The sequence below is a fragment of the Ostrinia nubilalis genome, chromosome 11, assembly GCF_963855985.1.
Source record: "Ostrinia nubilalis chromosome 11, ilOstNubi1.1, whole genome shotgun sequence".
Taxonomy (NCBI): Eukaryota; Metazoa; Arthropoda; class Insecta; order Lepidoptera; family Crambidae; genus Ostrinia; species Ostrinia nubilalis.
The window spans coordinates 11,352,480-11,375,072 of record NC_087098.1 but is presented as its reverse complement, the minus strand read 5'-3'; positions in this window follow the sequence as shown (position 1 = coordinate 11,375,072).

The following is a 22,593-nucleotide window of genomic DNA, read 5'->3' as shown; positions in this document are numbered from 1 at the left end:
GGAAGCCAACCAAGCTGCGAGCGAAAAGGGGAGATGTTCTGAGGTGAGATACTTCTGGGTGGTGCAGTCGGATCTTGCTGTGTTTAGCAAAGATCATAAAGCCATTGACTGTTTGACTGGTTGACTTAGGTTCCCGAGCCTGTAGCCGTATTCACGTAACAAAACTTCAACGGCATGCAAGCGATTTGATCGCTGGTGTCACTTTTCGTATTCACGTGTTAATCGCCCGATTTTGTTTTGATTTCGTTTTTATGCGTATTCAATCGTAGTCTCGGCAGTATTCACCTATTAACTATTTTGAAATTTGGTTCAAGTGATTAAACGTCAAATGACAAACCGCTGAGTTGGGATCCTATCGATTTAGAACTGTTTTCATTAGGACGTCGGACGATGTGTCAAAATACGTGAATTAGGCCACTGTTGTTTAATTGATATTTTAGAGAAAATTTTGGTAATTTTGCTCAATGATTTGTGGATCTCAGTGATCTTCAATGTTACAATTAATTGGAATTGTTATTAGTAATTGATTGGAATCGTAAAAGCTAAGTAGCTTAAAATAGGCTATGGTTACAAGTTAGTAACATAAGATATTTAGTTAGATGGGTTTTATTTGAAAGAGTAACTAGTAGTAGGTACTAAAAGTTTAGTTTTCTTGCTCTGAAAGCATACATATTTTATATTTCATGAAGAAAGATTGGCCGAGCGGATACTGGCTGGCTTCTTAGTTTTTCAAAGGAACATACGAGGACGCATGTCGCGCAGGATGGCCGTGTTGCAGACAGTCGTGAGCGCGTGCACTAAACTGGAATACGGGCGCGGCACCTGGAGGCGAATCGGCACATCACCGTTGGACGCGTTTCCGCAGAGCCATAATGATCATAGCAAGATGGATCGAACTGACTTTCACTCCTGACGCCGACAAGAGAAGAGATCATCGCTTGATGCTCATTCAATTGAATGTACACTGATATCCATTAAATTGGATGTACCCTGATATCCATTCAATTGGATGTACACTGATATCCATTAAATTGGATGAACCCTGATATCCATTTAATTGGATGTACCTGTGATATCCATTAAATTGGATGTATTTTTTTGATATCCATTAAATTGGATGTACCCTGATATCCATTCAATTGGATGTACCCGTGATATCCATTAAATTGGATGTACCCTGATATCCATTAAATTGGATGTACCCGTGATATCCATTAAATTGGACGTACCCTGATATCCATTAAATTGGATGTACCCTGATATCTGATATCCATTAAATTGGACGTACCATGATATCCATTAAATTGGATGTACCCTGATATCCATTCAATTGGATGTACCCTTGATATCCATTAAATTGGACGTACCCTGATATCCATTACATTGAATGTACCCTGATATCCATTAAATTGGATGTACCATGATGTCCATTAAATTGGATGTACCTATGATATCCACTAAATTGGATGTATTTTTTTTCAGGCAACTGATACCCTTTAAATGGGATGTAACCCGGATCTGTTAGGTAGCCTTGTTGTTTACTAAATTCAAATTAACTTATTTGCATTAATTGAACGTAACTGAAATTGGATGTTTATTAAAGTAATGTATAATAGATATTAAAAGAAAAAAAAAAAAAAGAGAGTGAGACGTATGAGTACAATAATTCAGTCGGTGTTATCGCGGTATAGCGATCTTTTCCATACTTCTATTACAATAATTAACCTTACATTTACTTGACAAAAACTTTCATTAAAATTTATTAACAAGGAAGGGATGTAGTGTTTGTATCTACGTACTAGATAGATACAATACGCTGTCTCACGTACACAAGTGATAGGCAGTCACGTGACGTCGTTACGAGTGGGACGAGTCAGTCGTACGGCAGACGCCGACGAGTACGGACGTGCCGCAGTGAGACGCTTGGTGTGACGGTGAGCCAGTGTGCACATTTACAATATGTAAAATATATATTAAGTACAAAATAAAGACAGTCACATAGTGAAAAATAAATCTGCCCCCTTACAGCTCCATCATCGGACCCTGGATACGAATAATGAAACACGAATAGGTATAATATGTAAAATATATTAAGTACAAAATAAAGACAGTCACATAGTGAAAAAAAAATCTGCCCCCTTACAGCTCCATCATCGGACCCTGGATACGAAATATTCGTCAAGGCGAATCACACAAGCCCAAACTCCATATGGTTCTATTGTTTTGTTACGGAGGTGGCCATTCCATCTCCTCCAGATCCATTATCAGACAGAGCTAAGAAATAAATAAATAAATATTATTATAAGTAAACAAATAACTAAAATAATTCATCTTACTATCTTACTTTTTACTAGTCTTACTAATATTATAAATACGAAAGTTTGTGTGGATGTCTGGATGTTTGTTACACTTTCACGCAAAAACCACTGAACAGATTTTGATGAAACTTTACAGTACAGTACAGCAGTACTAGGCAGTCTGTGTTCAACTATCACTCGGGTCGGACGTTCCTATCGCAAGACCTTTGGTTCACTCAGTTCCGATACGACTCTAGTGCTGTGTGTAATTATTTTCGTTAATACACTGAGTTTATTAATTTCTACGAGTGGATTTCATTTTGCCTGAGACCTACGCCATGAACCCTGAACCAGAAGACCCTGTCGCCAGCGACAGCGACGCTCATCCATCCCTGGCGTCGACCAGAATAACAATGTATAGGCTATAATTTATGACGATCTGTGACAAACTAAATTTCTATAAATACTACATATTTCATACTAGCTTTTTGCCCGCGACTTCTTCTGCGATGAAGTGGAAAATGGTTCTACATTATAGAATTAAAATATTCTAAGAAAATTAATTTTGTTAAATGATTATATGTATTTTTTGATATAAAATCTACACATCATTATGTTTAAATATTTGAATACTTACAAAATTATGAGATCTTTCTAAAACAAAATTAAAACACTACACCTGCCGCAGATTTCTTTGTAAACAATGTTTTTTTGTTTTTCCTTCAGGTGCTAAAATCACCAGGCTATTGTGTGCGCATACTCTGGAGTATTCCACATACAACTGGTCGTCGGAGAAGCATAGATTTCCATTAAGTCTACTCCCGCTACCATATGGAACTCCGCTAAAACTCGTGAGGGCGCCAACACTTGCTTTTGTATCGAAAATTAGTATGAGCAGCTGCGCACGCGGTTGCCCGTTGCAGGCTCTATGCAACTACACTATTTTAAACCGTGGTCCCTAAGCATGAGATGGGAAACTGCACTCTCTTGAATTCTCTTGAATTTGATGGTGTTAGGGGAATCCTAGGAATGAATACAGACTTTCCAATGGAATCTCCTCATCAATATTGCGAAATTGCGAGTTGCAATTCAATGTTACGTTTTCACTTGTTATTTTATTGTAATCTGACCTTGATTTTTCAAACACGTGTCAAAATAAAAAAAAATATTTTAAATCAAAAGTACTAAGGAATATTTCATTGATATCAACTTAGAAACAAGCACAGATCACAGAAACTAAAGGGAAATGTGACAAGGGACAAATTGGAACATATTGCTTGTGAAAGCAATGATGACAGTAGCGACGTCATTATGTAAACAGTTTATATTGCTTGCATAGTACTAAAGATTATTCGAACGTTGAATACTGATACCGCAATGGATAATGAGCACATAATTTGATTTCTTTGTGTGTGTGAATTTCTAATACGACACTGAGTTTCGAACTCAGCGCATTACTTAGCATCTCTCTATATTTCTATGGAACCAAGTTATCTCCAAAATAACATTCCACACCTTTTTAACCTAGTCAGGTAATAATTTTAATAAAATACGAAGCACGTCATCTATCAATAGGATATATGTATATTTTAGAAGTTAATAAATTATGCATAAAATATAAACACTTTAGAAGTTTAGTTAAATCGTAGAATTTCTGAAAAACAAGTACTAAAATCGTACTGAAAAAAAAAGTATTAACATGTTATCTAATTTATTTATTAAACGTCGAAATTTATCAAAGATTTTGGACTAAAGTTTTTGAAAATATTTTACAGCCTACATAGAAAAAAATTAGGATTCTAAATCGTGAAAGAAATTTTTTTCGGAGCCTATTGCCTCCAAACAAACAAACAAACAATTAAATCTTTCCTCTTTTATTAGTATAGATTTAACAACAAAACAAAACGCTTCTTTTTCTTCTTCACGAAACAAAACTCAAAGCGGATAAATAAATAAACAAATCTTTGGACAATTTTACAGCGCCATCTAGTCCAAAAGTAGGCAACCAATATGCTTGTGTTAAGGGTGCTATCATAATGGATATACTTTTTTTATAATTTATTTATTAAATTAAATACATGGTACCTACATATTATACATAGTTACACCCAGATCCGTCAAAGAAATTAAAATTCATCATTTCAATTTCTGCTCGGCCGGCCGACTCGAAACAGCCTCTCGGCATAGTATCAAATGTATTTGGTCGCCGTACAAATCACCGCTTTACGACACGAACGCACGTAAACGTCACGGCGGGAAAAATGACACAGGTCCTGCCTTGACGGGCGCTCGCGCCATACTAATCGATGTCGGCTTGCGCATTGTAATTTATACTGATATTCACATCAATATTTTGACAAAGTGGTTACTAATATTTAAACAATAACTGTAGAAATTAATTCTACAATGAATATTCTTTATTTTGGGATACTTTTATTGCAGTTTATGCTGTGTTTTTAAACCAAAAACCACGATCAAAATGTGACGTTAATCTTCAAATTTGCCAAATTATTTTTAGATTTTACTCAATAATGGTAATGAAATTCAAGAATCTATTTCATTAATGGACTACAAGAATATATGTCCGATGATTACTATATATTTTTAAGCTTATTATATGAGCATAAATAATAGATACAGGACTTTGAAAATGAGCCTGCGGCAATTTTTTCGTAAAATGGTTGTGGGAGATGGGGCACTGTGAATTAAGCAAAAGAGTTTTAGTAAATCCGTTTCATTAATGATCAACAACAAGGATTGACCTATCTTTCGCAGTTATTAAATAATCTCTGGGTGTTGCTTAAGATAGTAATTCATGCTTCCAAAATCTTAGAAATTCGCACGAAAATGTAAAATGGCTCTTAATGTTTACTTTATGAAAATGAGAAAGACATTTTCTTTGCAATCTTAATTTCTCAAAGTTTTACGACTGTAGTCCACATAACATCTTGGTATGCAAACGCTTAAAAATGCTACTATACCATTTCATATTTTTACGTTTCTTTTTAAAACCATCGCACCGTTGATACCCGCGGTTGACCTGACCACTCAATTTGCAATTCCTGCCAATTTAAATCGAATAAAAATCTCAGTATTTAAAGTAGGTTCAGGCAAAACCAAACGTGTTCTTGTCCGATGATTGTCTCAATTAAATCAAGTGGCCGCAACGAGCGTTCATCATTCGACATGCTCGAAATTATTAAAGGATGACAACCTTTGGAGTCTCTAAATTGATCTCGAATAAATCTCGGAGAAACTGGACCGAGTCGAGGGTCAAGTGAAACGTATGTTGATGGAAATTTACATGCGGTATGTTCAGTACAAGGGGATTCAAACAGAGTTATAAAACAAAATTGCTTGTACATGAATCTGGAACCAAAGCTAATCACGAAGTTGAGGTTTGTTAGTGTCTAAATATACAAACAACTCTACAATTTTATTCAACAAGCAATATTCCATAACATTCCCTATAACATCCATTGTAAGCTGATTTACAAAGTCACAAATTGAGTCTTCGCAAAAACAATGTCTATCGTGCTTTCCGCTCCACAATACGCCTCAGAGGGCCGCATGATAAATAATACGGAAGCGATGATAGATGTCTTGCTTCTGTCCGCACTGAGTTCTGATCCCTCTGCCTTTCACCATAAGAACCATGCAGCAAAACACACTGTATGGTAACAAGACGATGCTCATGCTAGTTCACCCTAATGTTTCTATGGGTAATTGCGCAGGAAGTGATTATTTCACTATTTCGAAGTGTCTCCGCGTAGCTGTTTTAAATCCATTACCCGTGGATGTCACACAGCAATTTTCCAGTAGCTGCCTCCAAGTCGCCCACACACAGTCGTGCTTAACAGCTAAAAAGAGTTAATAACTATTATCTGAAATAGTAGAGGTCGCGTCAGTGAAAATTATGATTAATATCTGTTTAGCTAACGGGACCTTTTGAGGCAGAGATGGGAATCGGAATCGTTCGCTCGTAATAAATCTCGCACGCCTAAGCATTGTGTGCGTTGTATCTATTGAAATGTTTAAAGGGCATCAATTAGTTGATACGTATCGGTAAAAGTAAGCATTTGATGCGTTGATGAGCGGTTGTTTGATAAGTTTGATTACGCGTACGAGTTTCTACTTTCTTTGTGTCGCGAATTTATGTGTTTTCTTTCTTCGAATGCCACTCATTGTTTTTGCGCCCGCATTAAAATGATTTGTCACAGACAAATGACGCTCTATCAAGTACAGTGATATTTTTTGCCGAGTCTATTTTTGCTTCAATTTACCTTTCTACTCTAGTTAGTTTAAACGCTACCTACTACTCGTATTTCAATAAACGCGAATGTTTATGCTGTTGGGAAATTATGCAGTGTAATGTGACCTATTGTGAATTACGCAGTTTGATTTATTGTTGTGTCGACCCGAATTCATAGATAATGATGATGATATCAATGATCTTGATGGATCAGAGATAAACGGCTGCTTATAATTTGGTACTCACTTGTTCTCGTTCGCAATTGTTTTTATCTTACAATACGAGTGTGTTTACATATTCTTCGACATCTTTGTGTTTTCCAAAGGTTTACCGTTATCTTAAGCTTTGGGTATAAACAAATTTCACAACTGGCATAACCATCGTTCATCATGAAGGATGTGGTTTTAAGCCCTTCTGCGTAGTTCTAAGATCTATCATCATTTGCATATATAATTTTCTCACTAAAAGAAAGTTTATGATGTTATCATAGTACGCATCCATCTTCCGCGGAGCTCAGTGAATTCTGATAAAAATGAACGAGCGGTAACATTTCGATGTGTGCGTAGATTGCGCGTCGGCCGGATAGTTCGTTGTCAGCTATAAGTCCGAATGGGGCGTTCATCATGCTATTAAAAATAAACACGAATTAACATCATTGCAGCGAACACTTACAAGTCGGTTCGACAGTGGTTGGGAGCTCGGAGGCGGCTGGCTCTGACGGCCGTTCGTTTAATAATAGTCTTCCCTGGAAGATAATCTGTAGCACTCGCCTAGAGCGCCGAGCTGGTAGCGCTGTCCGCCATCATTATGCAATTGAAACTTAGTGAATTATTACGCACGATAATAATCTCCATAAATAAATAAACGGGCCGGCCGCGCTGGGCGGCGAAGATTATGTTGTGCTGAGCTCGCCTCTTCCTTGCTGACTTGGAACTAATAAATAGATTATGTCGTACGCGGTATAGAGGGTAGAGATGTCGCCGCCTGCGGTCCGCTATCTGCCTTTTCCAAGATTGAAATATTTAAATCATTTACATCACTTATGCTATTGCTAGATACGTCCTTGTGATAATTATATTGTTCGGATACATGAAGCAATTTGGTTGCTCAATATTGCAAATGAACAATAGCATCGTGAGCACATAATCAAACTATGTATCAGTGGATCAGTGCCTACATACCAGCGTGACATCATAAAATGAATGAATCAGTGTCATTGATAGATTATTCTGGTTATCTCCTATCGTATCCGCTAGTGTGAAATCCAGTGAAATATACTTGACAAAACAAGGCATTCAAGGCGTGTGACACACAAATAAGCAGATCGGGCGAAGAACAAAGCATAAAAAGAACAGCAAGTGCACTTGAGTTATCGGATTAAGATAATATTAGTTTTTGTTTCCTAGCTATCTTGAAATGCATTCATGGTTATTAGGTATATTTGTCACGCATTTGTTTTCTAGTTAGGACAGGTTCCTACCTGTCTCTACATTCGCTAAAGTAGCCATACGCTTATCTGCAATTATCTGTAGTGATTTGTCCTTCAAATAAAATTTCGTACAACTATTTCACACAAACCTTTCTAGACCTATTGAAACTGCATCATAACGATATTTTTATGCGAAAGTATGATGTCATGGCCGTCTTCCGTGGGCTGTTCAAAGATGTGCCCTCAAAGGGTTCCGTCCGATCAATTATTCCATACAGTTATGTGTGTTTCGGGCAATGGGAATTGTGGCTAGCAGAGCTCTAATTGAATTTATGCAGGCTCGGAACGCCCGCGACGAAACGCTTGGCTATAATTGATCGAGTATTGGAACTGCCCGAGATGGAATTATTAACAGCCCGATTCTGCGGATGTGTTGCGGAATTCTATTTAAAGCCTCAACACAAAATTATCCTCTAACTCAAAGATTATTTCGCCTACTAGTTTCACTTCTTAGGGACAGGAAATCATGTATAATTACGTCACTAATTCAAGTTACGGTACAGTCTAATACCGTACCAAAATAATTACTCAGCAATAACTAATTTTCCATATAGTAAATAATTAATTTAAGCTCAAGAGATTCGCATACGCCTTTAACCTGTAATGATCACTAAAATGTTCCACAGTTTCTTGACGTATGTCGGTGCTCAACTTCCCGATTATTCAAGAAAGAGGCCAACAAAAACGTTTTTAATTAACATTTTCAATACAAAATTGACTTACGTTGTGCCAACAAACAAATAAGCCTCGGCGATCAATGGCGTCGTGCGGGCTTCTATAAAAAAATTAAACTTAATTACTAATCACTATAAAGCAAACATTCAATTTACAAGGCGGGTTAATTGCGTTGGCCCGCAAGAGGCTTTGTAAAAAGTCAGCTAAAAAACCGTATCTTAACTTATTTCTTAATTATAGACCAATTCGTGGCGGAGACGCAAGCATCGTGCCAGCGTCTGTTCCCTAACGATCCTTTTAATAACCATCCATAACTCTTTGAGGTTAAAGTTCAAAATCGCTGAGTAGTCTCCGATATAGTTAAACATTGGTCGTCTTGCAAATGGTATCTCCAATAATTATATGGTAGAGAATAGAGGTTATCAGCCTTTTAATGCCATGTATACCTTCTTTATCCATAGGTGATCTGCACTAGTTTTATATTCGCGAATCGTGAGATTGTTTGGACATAATTTTGCGATAGATAATTTAGAAGATAGTTCACGTATTAGTGCTTTATGGCTTAGAATTCTAACTCGAGGCAGGTTAATCGCTGAAATTGGTCCGATAATGGAGCAAAAACGCGCATCGGCTTAACGTTAATTATCTTTTTTTGTCTAGTTACTTGTGAACTATTAGGTTGGCTAAATCCGTTGCTTCAACAAACAACAATACTTGATTTTAGTGACAAATGAGTGGACTGGTGCCCTCAGTCGGCATTAAGCCGGGGCAAAGCCGTCTAATGCGAAAAAGCCAGACATATAAATTTCTCTCTAATCCCGCATTGTGCGAGAGAGAAATTGAACCTACGCATTCTCCCTGCAGCCGCCAGATCGTCACGGTATAGGGTAATGGGAGCAGGGTGACAGAGCAAAGGCTATTGGGAATATATTACATGGTGTAGTAATTACATGGTGTATCAAAGGCGGTAGCTATTGCATACATCGACGCTGCAGGCCGTGGTCACCGATTAACTAATCACTCGACTTTAAATCTCTTCGCAAAATCTATTTTCTTCAAAGTTCACGCAACAATTTTTTACAAACCAGTGTTTTTTTTTGTATTTGCAACATTGATATTGACTTCTTGCGTTTTTAGTTGTTTTTCCTTCATCATTGCGCAAGGGCGATTGATTGTTACTTGTATGTCGTTATCTTACTCCATTCAATTTATTTTCGCATCCAACTTCTTAAATTTACTTACAACAAATAAATAAGGCTTTATTACTTAACCTAGAATTAACCTAATCGGTTTTTATTATCGAACAGCAGCGACCTTTTAAAGTACTTATTATTCTGCATTCTCTGACTATAGTAACTTTACTACGTCTTGCTTTCATCTATACGCAAGATTGCAATGACAAGTAGTTTCTGATTAGTTACACTCTTACATCTGTATTTCATCTGACAAATAGCCGTTGTAATGCGCTTCCAATCAAGTTTTGATTGTGATACTTAATTGTGCGGACACTTGGATTCCCGTGGATGCTAGAATTCGGAAATTCGAAACACTTTTATATTTGGTTTCACGTCGATAGTCATAGCTTTAATTATAGAGCGAATATATGACCCGTGACATCCTAAATTTTATTATAACGAAAGTGTGTTTGTTTGTTCTTATTAATTAATTTCGCACTTTAACAATGCATCTAGCAAATTAACTGAAGGCAGGGAACTAAAACAGTCTTGTAATTTGAAAGCTCCTCGTAACTTAGGTTAAGGTAGTGTAGTCCATAATGGCAAAAACCTCCGCAGATCTGATTCTGTTAGTAGTAAGTAGTCGTTAATTAAAAATACTTTTTGTGAAGGTATTTCTAAACGTGACACCGAGAGGAGACGCGCTAAAAGTTAAAATCATTGTTTATTTTGAAAGTACGAGCGACACGTGCACCGGGCGCCCCCGTTCGCCATGATAAGCGTTTTGCGATTTGATACACTTTTACATCTACGTCTGCGCCGATTGACAGCGAACGCGTTCTTTTTACCGCGCAGCAAACGGCAAAAACACAAATGCCGTTCATATCTCCGCGCGTTTATTTATTTATTCATTGATTGAGGCCTCGGGTTCGGAAGTAATAGCTTTGTAATCATGATTTTACGAGAGTATCGAAGAATGCGGACATACTCTTGCATGACATAAACAAGTTTGAGCTCTTTAAATGGGTACTTTTACTTTTAAAAGTGTTTACAAAGTATTCCAAATTTTGGTCAGCCCTTCTAAGCTAAGGCTGAGTTGCACCATCTTCCTTTTACTTCAATAGTCTGTTAAATTTCATACGAAAATCACCGGTTATCGTTATAGTTACGGTTAAAGTTGGGTGGTGCAACTCAGTCTAAAGCCCAGAACAGACGGTGAAACGGAACTGCAACGAAACTGCAACTTTGTGATGATTCTGATGAATGAAACTGAATCTGAAAGTTTCAAACTGGTCGCGTCATGTGTGGTCTCTCAACGGACGCTATGGCAGAAACTTAGATGCAACTCAAAAGTAACTAGCAGTTGCAGTTTCGTTGCAGTCGCGTTTCACCGTCTGTTCTGGGTATAAGAGTTTTCCGTTATCGAACTTTTGCCTAAGATCGAAGTGTATCATGTAGCAAGCTCAATAGAAACTTATATCAATGGTTACATGAGAAAGTGCGTTTATAAGTGTATCGCGTTAATTAAGGCGATCTTGTGTAGATTCCAACGTTTTAATTTTATTCGTTCGGCTTTGTGTCTTGTTTATCAGGATCTGGCCATTTGTCGCCGCGAAATGCGCGTGAGTGACGGACAATGAGGGCGCGGCGACATAATGCTGTGCCCTCGACGTCGCCTTAACACGGCCTCCTCTGTTACCCGCCTGCCGACGGCTAGGCACGGGAATAAGACAAGGGATAGGCTTGGACACCAGTCCAACTTCCGAATGTCCTCTGAGGTACAAACACGTACGAGTACAAGGATTTGAAGCAGCTATTTCGTTCGGAGATAGGAAGAATAGGAGAATTCAAAGGAAAGCAAGAATTACCAAAAGTTTCGGTTAGGAAAGCTCGCACTATGTAAAATCCGCCAACACTAACCTACTCTAAAATTTCGGGACACTAAGTATGTAATTGATACCTACATAAAACCTTCAATGGCTTAATTATAGTAAGAAGCTGTTAATAATGATGGCCCTTAATGAAGACAACTTTTTTAGAGCACTTGCATTCAAGTTTTTATCTTCTTTAATTAAAAATTCAGTCAATAAAGTTGCTATAAATCAATAATATCGGTTCCAGCGCAGTTCCGCAGTCCTCGCTCTAGGTCTACTCGTCCGCGTCCGCTGGTTAGTGCAGTCCCTAAAAGGCATGGAATATAATGCATTGTAATTGTCTTCATAAGTGCACGACGCTTGTTCAATACACGTCGCCGATTGAGACAGCGATACCCGGGTAATTGACGTTAGTTTTTGTCCCAACGCCGGGTATATCGACTGTGCATGTTGCCAATGTTTTCTTTATTGTGCAGCATAATATGATGTCCACTCAATGGCTGGTCGAGTAAATTGGCGATGGTTTGTTCAGTTTCTTTGGAATGAGTGTAGAAATGTGTTTATGGCTGTGAGTTTCCTTCTTTTGTTTTTATTTCAATTGATTATTGTATTTTGTTGTCAATCTTAGTTTTTAGTGCTTTAATTTATGGGAGATAAGATTCGGCACTAAACAGGGATGTTTCCAATATTCTCAGAAAAGGTTCAATGTATATTTTCCAAAATTTTATAGAATAGACTGTGGTTTTTACGGGAATGCTTGGGTAGAGCTCGAGATTGCATCTCACAGCGAAATTTTCCTGTATTTCGTGATGAATCTATTGCGAGAATTGCTGACTTTGATGTACAACAAAGACTTTGACTTCCTAGAGGGCTGTCAACTCTGTGTCAATTGATTAATGGCTTGATTCTGCCATAAAATACTGTCTCTATAAGTAAAGATAAAATCTCAATGCAACTTGTTTCGATTAAATTAATAGTCATAGTACAGACGCAGACCTAGACAAGGAAAATGGAGTGATATCTCACAAAGAATGTCCGTCCTTTCCCAGACTTTCTCTCTCGGTCAGACCCTACCATCTAATTTTGAATTTGCTCAGTGCGACGGGGCTAGCTGTACACTCGGCTCCACGATTTGCACGCTAGCACTTTGCGATTCTGCATAATTCATGTTTACGACAATAAGCCCATAAATAAGCTGGAAAAAATGTGCATGAACGATCTCCGAGATTGTATTCAAAGAGGAACGAGTCAGGACTTGAAAGCTGGAAGTCATTGACGTAGAACAAATATGCTGATGTGTGATAACAAATCTGGATACATTTGAAAGTCAACTTTTATTTTGTCCATAAACAATATTGTGAGCTATCTTTTATTATTTTTCAGTGACATTTTTCATTGTTACTCGTATGTACCGATTTGGGTTGATACATCTGGAAATCTGAAACAATAAAAAGCACTTAATTGAAAACGACTTGTCTTGATGTCCAATATAGCGTGTATATTTATACATAGTAAAAGCTCTACATTATTGTACTTACTCGTATCCGTAAAAGGTAATCATTGAGTTTCATATTTAAATTAAAAAAGTACACGTCACTTCTATCGGTTATGGCTGTCTAAGCAAGGTGCAGGTTTAGTTTCATTGCACTAACGTCTTCCGTGCACGTGCTTTTACCCGCTGATTATAAAATTAAGCTCGTGAGTACATCGTTATCCGCAATTAGACTACGTTTGAAACAAAAAAGGTCTTTTTACATAGATATGTCGATTGTCGACCCTCCATTTCGAAAACAAAACGAGAAACGAACATGATACACTTGGCATGCGAGTGTTGCGTGCCCCGGATCGATTTACGTTTTTTCTGGGCTCTAATACTGGGTTGCTACCGTCTTGTTATTTGTACGGCCAGTTTGTCGTTAATAGACGCATGATAACTTGAGGAATTTGTATTACAAGCAATTTGCTCCGAGAAGTGATAATAAGCTAACGATCATCGTTCAATCTGGATGGTCAGTACAGTGAGTCTTCTATCCCCCACATTAGGCGTCTATCCCACTTTTTAGAGGTCAATTAAAAAGGTATTTACTCAGAATCGGTATAACTTAAACTAAAATAATTATATTAATATCAAAAACGAAAGACCAAAGTTTACAGATACTAAGGTCAAATTGTTGATAAAAACTTACTGACTGAGTTACAGAGCTGTTTCAAAAAGTGGGGCATCTATCCTGGACTTACCCTAGTTGAAAATTAGCACCTATTCGAATTCCACAATTTTTGCTTGATGTGCTGTCGTTCGTACTGTTATTTCAAGCTGCTGGCGGCTCCAAAACAATTTGTTTCTTATGTTTTTTTATACTGATCATGTTGACACGGCGTTATTAGGTATGTGTTCGTGGAAATCCAGCCTTCATTTGAATATAATTATAAACAAACAGTGGCACGACACGTGAATAGCGGAGGCGTAGAAATATAGGAAAAAGATATAAAAGATTATTCTGCACTAAAATGAAACTCGATGCATGTTTTAGCATAAGACACGTATCACTTATAGTGCAAGACGATTTCCTAGAAGGCTTCACTTACGTTGTGGGAATATCCACACCGACTAGTGTTTATCGGCGCTAAGAAACGTGGGTAATTTTACACTATCTTATTTGTCCCACTTGCGTAATACTGGGAAATTGAGTTAGTTACACTGTTATTATGTAAACAAATGCGTTTAGCGATTAATCTAAAAATAATAAAAAGTAGAGTGTCTCTACAAAAAGTTGACGGATTGTTTCTACTTATTTTAAACGTCCAACAATAAAAAATGTTGAATAAGAAATGAGATTTAAAGCGTCCCTTTACAAAAACCTTATTTGCCTGAGATCGGTAGCAATCTATTAACCCGCTCGCATCGTGCATCAACGGAAATTACAAGCCCTTGCCTTAAGGATAGCGAAACAAAAATCATTAAACCCTTTTTGCTCGTTCGTTTCATATCGCTCCAAGCGCATTCGAGCGTTAATTAAATTAAATCGAAATTATCGCTGACGAAAGCAGAACGAGTTGCGCACGCAGCAATTTGTCACAGACGTGGTCGAGCCTTCCCGAGCCGTGCCTTACGCCTCGTGGCCTCTTTCCCGTCGCGGCAAGTTTGGGACTTCCGCTCCCCATTCACAAATCGATCGGGATCGAATGTCACCCGCCGTTCATCACGATATCGATTGAATCAAACGCCCGAGTATCGATTACACCGGCCGCGACGTGCGGCCAGTGCGCACCGTTAATTCACGACCAACTTTAATCGTGCACAAAAATGGGTCACACCGAACTTATTCAATTAAACACGTTTGACACTTTTTCGAGATTGGGCACTCGACTTCTAAGTGGGAGCTGTCACTGCATAGAAAAGCAAAATACATATTTTGATTCACAACACGCATTATCCAGGCTCTACCGAGTACCGGCCGCTACAATATTTTATATTTACTCATTTATTTTTACAAGGGAACTCGTTCCGTCTAAATGAATAAAATTGATTGCTTATACAAACTGTGCGCCCAAATACTCAGCCATCACAATAAATAAGAGCTTTTGAAGAAGAAAAAAGCATAAAAGTCGGGATGGACCGGCCGCGGCGGACTCGAGGCGCGGCCGACCTTGGAGCGATCGTAAGACAAGTCGATTTTGTTATTTGTTTATACACAACACTACCTGTTCACGGCTGGAGTGTGGTGCGCACGCACACACCCCCCGCGCCGGCGCAGCTCGCGTCGATGTCGAATCGCTCAGGTATTTTACGGCGATTTCTGTAATGAACCTCGATTTATTGTGGCCACGGAATGCCGCTCGAAAACTTATTTTATAGACAAAACATACGCGCGATTACAATCAATTTTATTGAAACGAGTCACGTAGTATGTAGCTACGGCGTAGTCCACTTCGGTCCAATTAAAAATAAAATCCGTAACGGAATTTATGTTGAACGTCATGCGATTTAAAACAAATATTTATAGATCAACAAACGTGTGTTAACGTTTATTGAGATCGTTGGGAAACGTTGACGTAAAAATTTCATAATAATCTCGATGTAATATATTTCGGTAATGGGAAAGTGTAACCGGATACTATGGACAATATGAAAGACGCGGAAGCCGCCTCAAAATACCATAAAAATATTTCACTGCGGGCATCGGCGCTACCTGATAAGGATACGCAGTCATTTGTAGTAGCTTCGTGACCCCGCAGCCCACTCTCCACACAATTTACGTGTAAAATACTGTCAGCTTTATCTACTTAATGTGTTTTAAGACACGTCGGATAGATATGAGACTCAAGACTAAAAGGACACCAGTATTTTTTTACATCCTCTCAATAAAGTGTCTGTCGCTGGACCATCTTTGGATAAGGCGTACGAGCAAGATCGATGAGTATAAAAACAATAAACTGTACTCTCAAAAATTTGGCAAGTGACGTGTCAAAATAATGGCAAAAAAGCCAGCTTATTAATGGCATTCAGTCAAGGCGATCCTTTTTTGTTTCGATAAATATTGCCCAATAGGAGTGCTTCGTGACCTCTGTTTAAAATCACTGTTGCGATTATATCGAGTGATTTAGATGGCCATTACTGGGTCGCCTCCACAGATGGGTCGTCGTTGAATTACAGTCTTCCCGTCGCTTTGTTGGTTTTGTACCGCCGTTGGCCTGCCAGTAATTATGAGATCATGTTTCATAGTTATCTATTGATTTAGAACTCTTCGAAGTCTCAATTATGAATCATCGATTATCGTTCATATCGAGAGAGTTATGTGATATCCCCTCTATCATCAACGGTTTCCTTATTCTACAGTTCATTCAACTTTAATATTGTGCTTTCGATGTTTTGATTGACGTTGCATTGACTGTTGGTTAAACAGACAATGGGCAAGCTATCTGCGCTTAATTGTTAACATTTTTTGCTTCATTAAAATGTTCTACTGGTTTGAGTATCTATGCGATTAGATACCTGCTTGATTACATTAGCTTGCGTCATTTTAGCAATCAACCATAAAAGGACTTGCTTTTGTGAGTCAAAACACCAAAAGCGTGGGTGTGAGAACTAAGATAACAACTTTTTTATCGCTGTGACTCTATAATGTTGCTTCGTTGTAAAATTTTATTAATTACGAGTATCTTATCACAAGACTCCAAAATCAAACTAGAAAATAAACTTTTTTGAATTTCAAAATGTTTAAGTTATAGGTTCAATGAATGTTATTTGTTTATGAATGGTATTGAAGATTTCATTGGTATTGTTATACTGTAAATAATTGCAGCGAATAATTTAAGATGAGTTCATTGTCATCATAACGTCATCTAGCTAGTCCAAACATTGAAATTGCGAAAACCACACAAAGAGGAAAGCCTCTACTCCAGTAGGCCCGCGGCAAAAATTCTTAGTGCAAGCGGGGTTGTAAGTACACGTACAGTCAGTGCGTCAAGTGAATTCCGAGTTTTTCTTGCGATCAACATTTGCAAAGCCTTTATGTAGTGGACCGTAAGTATAGTTTTGAGCTGTGAGTGTTAAACTTGATGTGTTGTTCACTGTACTACAAGTGTAGCTCGCGTGACCAGTCCGACACGACCAGCGCCGATCATACGCCTGACGTTCTCACGACACATTTTGACATTTCACTGAACAAATATAGAAGCCATTTTCCGTCGCAACGCTGAACATGCGAAGTATGCGATCGGCGTGTCCACATTTTGACAATGTTGTGTCGGTGTGCGTTAATAACTTTTTGAAACAATATTTGAACTAGATGATATCGAGCATACCTACGTATAATGTAGAGACGCATTTTAATGAATATTTTAGTTAATTTTAGTAGATAGTCAGTAACAAAAGGAAAAAAAAATCATATAAAAAGCTCTACATAGAAGGTTATTGATTTCTCGTTTGATATTAATAAATATTTGAATTATTGCCGTCTTAATTATCGCTCGTGACGTTTTACACAGCTACTGGTCTACAGATGCGGTGGAGTACACACGAAAAACTCAATCAATGCCCATGAAATTTACAAGGCAGATAAAATTTAATTTAATGTTTTATCGATGGGTGCTCACGTTTGTGTGTGTGTGTTTGTACATAGTAATTATGCGGCGGATCGCGGCGCGGGCGCAGCGCCGGTGGTCTCCCCTCCCCGCGCCCCCCGCCCCGCTATAGAAAAGCTGCTCTACACCTGGGATCTCACGGACGGACACTTAGTGAACGATAGCGCTAGTATTGGTTTTCGACTAGGAATTATTGTACGACTTTATTGAGTATTGTTTGACATTTATTCACTTTATAGTGTCGATTTAAACCTTATGGGTGTCCGTTCGAATAAACGATTGTGTTTTGTAGACGGAGATCTTGCATGGCTTATGTTGAGGCTTATGTTTAGTATTAACACGATTCACGAGAGATAATACAGGTTTATACCTTCGACTCTACTTCTACCTACATGGTCCTCAGTAATGCTGTTACCGTTCTTCATTTCGGTAGAATAATATTTGATTCAAAGCTGTTAAAAACTTTATCGATTTGATCGAACAAAAAATAATTCCGAGCACTATCCTATAACTAAACGAAAACGGCGCACCGAATGAACCGGTCACGAAGTAAAAAGTTGCGTTTCGTCAAAAATCATCGCAAGTCGTGACGCTGCATGACGAATGTCCAGTGTTTGTTTTGAGAGAGTGTGAGAATGACGCGAGTGATTCCCGATGCTCGCCGGTCTTTTGTCTACTTTTATTTGCCCGTCACTCACATCTCAGGCTATGGTAGTGTTGTGCCAAATATGCAGGATTGTATCGATCGAAGTACTTATTTATCGATCGATAAATGATAACAAGTGAATATAAAGTCCATAATTGAGTAAAAAAGAGAAGAGTCAAATGAACATTCATAATTATGTAGTTCTCTTCCAATCTTTGCAGTAACATGTTTTTCAATCTATCTACATTAAATTGTCAAATCAAAACTTCCGTTATTGAATTAGAACCATAATACATTATGAAAGGAGCTTTCAGACTGGAAAAAGCTACATAGGTAGATATATCATAAGTCATCTCCAAGTATGGGAAAGCACAAGTGTTATGATTTCATCTATTAATCTAGGTATAATAACACTAAGGCTCAGTATACATACACAGACGTCACAGGATATAGTTCTATGATTATTGGATTATGGACTTAATCTGACCGCTAGTTCATTTCGATGTCGATACATCTGTCGATCAGCACTAGTGGCAGTCTTCGGACGCGCTTGACACGACAATGTGCGTCTTTGTGGCCGCTTTAGCGACCTTTGACAGTAAATTTCGTTGTCATGCATAAAACCGTGTGTTTATATGGCGCATGCGCTCTCGCTGTGGCCTGCAACAATTAGCTATGCCTCTTTCCTTCGCACAAAGAGTCCGACTCTGATTGTAGGGGATTTAATTATTTTTTACACACCCAAGTGAGTTAATGCCTATAAATCATCCTTGAGAGGAAACGTGCCAATACGTGTCATGTGGATAATACTCGTATAAAACTGAAATAAGCTTTTGGCCAAAAGCTTATTTCAGATTCAGTTTTTTTAGGAGCGAAGAATAAAGACACAGGCACTAACTTCGACTCTTGCCCCTAAGGCGACTTTTATACAAATACCGCAAATTAAAATTTAGAATACTCAATAAGCAGAAGTAAAAAATAATAAACAATACGAGTAACACCAACACAGTGTAAACGCTACGATAAAAATTTCGTAAATAATCGTAAATATGAATGGGAAGTGTTTGCGAAAGTGTTTCTTACATCAAAGCATAAAAAGTGACCGTTGTAATAAAAAGATGTAACATTTAGCGTGGCGTTTTATTGCCGTCTCGGTCAGAAACGGTTACATACAGTTATCAAATACGTAAAACGTGAATACTAATTTTGTTCATTCTTCGAAAAAATATGTATTTTGTTTGAAATTATAAAAACGTTAAAGACTTTATGGTTTGAACAGACGACGGCATATTAAGCTGAATACCGTGGGATCTTATAGTACTTGTTATAAGTGCGATTTTGCAACGAAAATGTATAGTCTGATATATCGCCTGTACCTTAAAAAGCTCTTAAACTTAAGAGTGCGTTACGTATGTTATGAAATCAGCAAAGTTATGTTCACGGCAATGATAGTTGTAGACTCTACATTAAGTGTAAAAGAAAATGCGCATTGAGTTACGTTTGCACATTTGGTCTATGTTTATAATTTTTTATGTTTAAAATTAACAGTTAACTGCGTATTTCCTAGTGGTATTACTGCTGAAATGTAGAGTCGCAAGAGCTTTTGTTTCTCTACGTTGTTTATTTCTACGTATACCATAAAATTATCCCCGTATATCTAAATATCATGAAAGAAATGTATTATTTTCAACATTAAGAACGATTATCTGGTTAATGCTCTACTAGCTTTCCGCCCGCGGCTTCGCCCGCGTGGAAATTTTCGGTTTTTTTATATGACTTATGACACTCAACAATAATGTGGCTTTCTATTGGTGAAAGAATTTTTAAAATCGGTTCATTAGATCCCGAGATAACCCCTTACAATTTAACAAATATACAATCACACCTCTTTATAATATTAGTAAAGATGAAGAAACATACATAAGACGTACTCGTAGGTACAATCTGCTTTACTTTGCAACAAACCTGCAAAAGCTTTTTTCTGAAATCATGAGAGTCGGTCTTCATAAGGCATCAGTGGCAATTTTGACTAACCAGGATTCCTAAAATATCTATTGTCATGAATTCGTTTGTCATTTTCGTCTACAACTTTAGCTAATAAATAACAAGATTAACGGTTTGTCCAACGGGAGAAACAATAAAGAACCGTACGTTTCTTGTAGGGCGGCTTCTGTTATTTATTTATTTATCAACAACTCTTTCCTTTCAAGAATTTTGCTTTGCCATTTTTTCTTACTATCCACAGCTTTGAAGGCTTAAGTAATTTGCAAACAGTAATTGGGGGCAATAAAACAAACATCCCTTTAAGATAGTCTAACGGGTAAACACAGAATATAACGGTCCCGTATTGTCCATTCAAAGTCCTTTGTTCGCATTTTTTTGCGATATTCGCAACTCTTTAGCGAACCCTTGAGTCCCATTTCTACTTTCTAGCAACGTCCCAGATAACGGGACGCAATAAAATCGGCACTTTTTAACTGCAGAACAGATTTATTTGAACGGACGAAGTTTTTTACGGTAATTACTTTAAGGTAGGACCATGTATAGCGAAATGGCAAACGAAAATCGTTAGCCTTGAGTTTTATACGCGCCATAGAAAATATTGGCTTGTTTTCGCAAGCTTTATGGATAACCACTAAACATTAATTACCCTTTCGCTCGTAGTAAATAATGTACATTAACTGTTAAACAGTTTTAGCCCAAATGGTATTTAACGTCGAGTTCTTTCCTGACTTTAATTGCATTGTAAAGTTTAAAACACTTATTTGAAACTTAACCATAAACTGCATTTCCAAAGTAAGTATTCAATAGCATGTGTACAGCTGTAGACCACATTTTTACATCAGCAAGAGTAAATTCACTTTCTTGCCGAAGAGTAGACGTAGGAAAATGCATTGAATTACATTTGTTTGAGCCTGAATCTCGGTCTAGGGCCGCATCGGCGTCTCAGATGTCTCGATAAGGCGCGATGCCCCTCGCGGCTTCGGCGGAGATTCATTGCCGATTGACAGCGTCTCCGAGGTGCGAGTAGGGTCACCACCTGGTAAGAAAAGCGCTGGCGACAAAAACTAAACATTTGAGCCATAAAATGAATCGTACATCCCACAATTGAGGCGTATTTTTCGGAATTACGTTCAAGATATTCCTTTGAAAATGAAATTCAGGTGAACTTCGGGCGCATGGCTAAAATCCGTAAAAGTCCGGTCGGATGTAAAAGGATGGGGACCCTAGATACCAGTGTATACGTTTTCGCCCTTACATCGCGCCGCAAAACCCGCCCAGATCTGAGATTAGATCTTCATCTCAACACTATTCTTCTTGTTTCAACACAAGTAAGGATGTGCAATTTTATTTTTACGTGAACACCGAGGTAATGATGTTTAAAATCGAAAAACGTGCATGTATTTACATTAATGATAAACCTTGAGCTTATGATGTAAACGTCTGTAATGACAAAGTGATGTAAAATTACGAATCCATTAACTTCGTAAGGTTAGCTCGAGAGTTAACGCCTGAAAGGATTTTATATCTAGTTCACAAATTGATATTGTATAGTTTAAGCATGTGATAGGATTAAGTAGGTACTTATTTCTATACACAATAAAAGTTAATTTATCTTTTTTGTAGAAAACTGTTTTGTTTTTTTAAATTACAAGATTTTTTGTTTTGCAATCGAATACAAGTTTTTTTAATCTTGCCCGTGAGCTGTTACCTAAAGCAAAGTTCAACTCGATATTTCTAAGTAGGTACACACTCATGTTTACTTAGTCCACGCATTCTTCACTCTCATCTATATGTATTCTCATAACATTTAACATCATGGCCCATAAGTTAAACTGAATGGGACTTCGAGGCGTATTATCATAGCAATGTTTTCCAAATGTTTTCGGCCGCAGTTTACCCTTTATGTTGACTTTGGATGCTTCATTAAGTTTATACCTAGCTTTTGTTTACGGTTGATCAAGAATGCTCAAGTAAACGTCGAAGATTGGCTCAGACTAATGTAACTTTACATTTGCCGACTCACAGATAGGCTCAATAATATCAGAGCATTTGTTTGTTCGCCACAGTAATTTCTCAAACAGTCGGGCGGTCGTTATT